The sequence below is a fragment of the Phascolarctos cinereus genome, unplaced genomic scaffold, assembly GCF_003287225.1.
Source record: "Phascolarctos cinereus isolate Bilbo 61053 unplaced genomic scaffold, phaCin_HiC Scaffold_5;HRSCAF=322, whole genome shotgun sequence".
Lineage (NCBI taxonomy): Eukaryota > Metazoa > Chordata > Mammalia > Diprotodontia > Phascolarctidae > Phascolarctos > Phascolarctos cinereus.
In genome coordinates, this window is record NW_027555958.1 from 396,834,046 (window position 1) to 396,836,838 (window position 2,793).

General features: G+C 41.1%; 1 pseudogene; it reads right to left on the reverse strand.

Moving 5' to 3' along the window:
• Positions 1-680: 680 nt before the first annotated feature.
• LOC110206878 (heat shock cognate 71 kDa protein pseudogene) lies at positions 681-2,514 on the reverse strand (annotated as a pseudogene).
• Positions 2,515-2,793: the final 279 nt, after the last annotated feature.

Genomic DNA, 2,793 nt, shown 5'->3' on the forward strand with positions numbered 1-2,793 from the left:
GTTCCTTTTTTTTTTTTACACCCCCACCACCTTAGAGAGATGGCTACCATTAGATACAAATAAATATATGTGTGTATGTAAAATTATTTTATACATACTTCTTTTTATCAATTCTTTCTCTGGATGCAGATGGTGTCTTTCTTCACATGTCCTTTATAGTTAATTTAGGCATTTAAAATAGACAAAATAACTTATTTCTTCAAAGTCATTCTTTTTTTGCCAATTTTAAATAAATTTTGTTTTCCAGTTGCATCTCTACTTGTTTACAATTCTGATAAAGTGCAATGTTGTTCACTTCTCTCCCTCTGCACACATTCAAGTATTCAGAACGCCCAGATTTACACAGTAGCATAAATGTTACTTTTAAACTACTATTTCTTTGGCCACAAATTTGAGTCCTTCAATTTTCGGAAAGCTGTGTGGAATACTCTTTCTTCTGGTGTTTTAGTCAACCTCTTCAGTGGTGTGTCAAGAAGAAGTACCTCTGGGGGCTGCTAGGTGGTGCAGTGGATAGAGCACTGGCTTTGGATCCAGGAGGATCTGAGTTCAAATCTGGCCTCAAACACATAACGCTTACTAGCTGTGTGACCCTGAGCAAGTCACTTAACCCCCATTGCCTAGACAAAACAATTTTAAAAATTAAAAAAAAAAAGAAGTACCTCCAAATGGGACTGCTTCAATTATGAGGCATGCCATGCACTCTGGCACAGCTTAATAATGATGGGGTTCCAGACCTTCTCATTCTTTCTGCTGAGGCTCAAATTCTTCTTTTTCAGTAGTCTGGTTCTTGTCTAGCTGATTGATTATTTCATTATATTTGTCAAGGATGTTCTGTTTGTCTTTATCAACAATTTTGCCTTGCAGTTTTTCATCCTGTATGGTAACCATCATGTTGAAAGCATAAGGTTCAAGAGAATTCTTGGAGGACATCTTGTCTCTCTGCTTCTCATCCTCAGCCTTGTAATTCTCAGCCTCCTGGACAACATGCTCAATGTCTTCTTTGCTAAGATGATCTTTATCGTTGGTGATGGTGATCTTGCTCTCCTGGTCTGTGCTCTTATCCACAGTAGAAACATTGAGGATACCATTTGCATCAATGTCAAATGTTACTTCAAATTGAGGTACTGGGGGGGGATTCCTGTGAGCTCAAACTTGCTAAGCAGTTTGCTATCCTTTGTCATTGCTCTCTCCCTTTCATGAACCTGAACAAGCTCATGAGTATGAATGTCTGAATCGGTGGTAAAGTCTGTGTTTGCTTGGTGGGGATGGTGGTATTATGGCATTATGTTTGATCAGAACTGTCATAACTCCATCAGCAATTTCAATTCCAAGGGAAAGAGGAGTGACATCCAACAGCACCAAGTCCTGCATCTCCAGACACAATGGCAGCCTGGACCGCTCCACCATAGGCAGCAGCCTCATCAGGAATGATACGGTTGTTGAGCTCTTTGCCATTGAAGAAGTTTTGCAGAAGCTTCTGGACTTTGGGGATGCGAGTAGAGCCACCCGCCAGGAGAATGTCATGAATCTGTGATTTATCTAGCTTGGCATCTCTTAAGGCCTCTTCCACAGGGTCCAGTGTGACATGGAAAAGATCAGCATTCAGCTCTTTGAAATGGGCTTAGGTGAATGATGTATAGAAGTCAATACCTTCACGGAGGGAGTCAATCTCAATACCGGCCTGGGTACTAGAAGAGAGGGTTTGCCTTGCATAGTCACAAGCTGTGCACAGACAGCAAACAATACTCTTGTTCTCATTGACGTCCTTGTACTTTTGCTTGAACTCAGCAATGGAATGGTTGACCATTCAGTTGTCAAAGTCCTCCTCACCCAAGTGGGTGTCCCCACCTGTGGACTTGACCTCAAGGATGCCATCTTCAATGGTAAGAATGTAAACACCGAAAATACCACCACCAAGGTCAAAGTTCAACACATTTCTGTCGGCACCAAACTTTTTTTTCCCCCCTAAGCCATAAGCAACAGCAGCAACAGTTGACTCATTGATGATTCAGAGCACACTGGGACCAGCAATGGTTTAGCATCTTTGGTGGCCTGATGTTGGGAATCATTCAAATAGGCTAATACTGTGACCACAGCATTTGTGACAGTCTTTCCAAAGTAAGCTTCAACACTTTCTTTCATCTTGTTCAAGACCACAGAAGATACTTCTTCTGGATAGAAACTTTTGGTCACCCCTTTCCACTTGGACTTTAGGCTTGTCTATGTCATTCACCACCATGAAAAGACAATGTTTAGTGTCTGGCTGTACAACTGCATCATCAAATCTGCAGCTAGTTGGATGTTTGGCATCAAAAACTGTGTTGGCAGGGTTCATTGCAACTTGATTCTTTATAGCATCACCGATTAAACATTCTGTGTCAGTGAAGGTGATTTATCTTGGGGTGGTCCTGTTTCCTTGGTCATTACAATGATTTCAACTTTTCCATGTTGGAAGAATCCCACATAGGAGTAAGTGGTGCCAAGATCAGTGCCAACTATGGGACACTTTGACATGGTTGCAGGGGAGTTGGGGGTTGTGGCTGATTGCTGTGGAGGAAGAAGGCTGCTGCTGAACTGAGTAGAGCTCAAAGTCATTCTCAAAACAATATTGCTGTTACTGTGTACAGTGTTTTCTTAGTTCTGTTCATTTTACTCTTCATTATTTCATGTTTTTCCATATTTTTTTTCTAAAATTATTGAGCTCATTATTTCTTATACCACAATAGCATTCCATCACAATCATGCACCACACCTTGTTCAGCCAATTCCCAGTTGATGGACATCACTGCAATT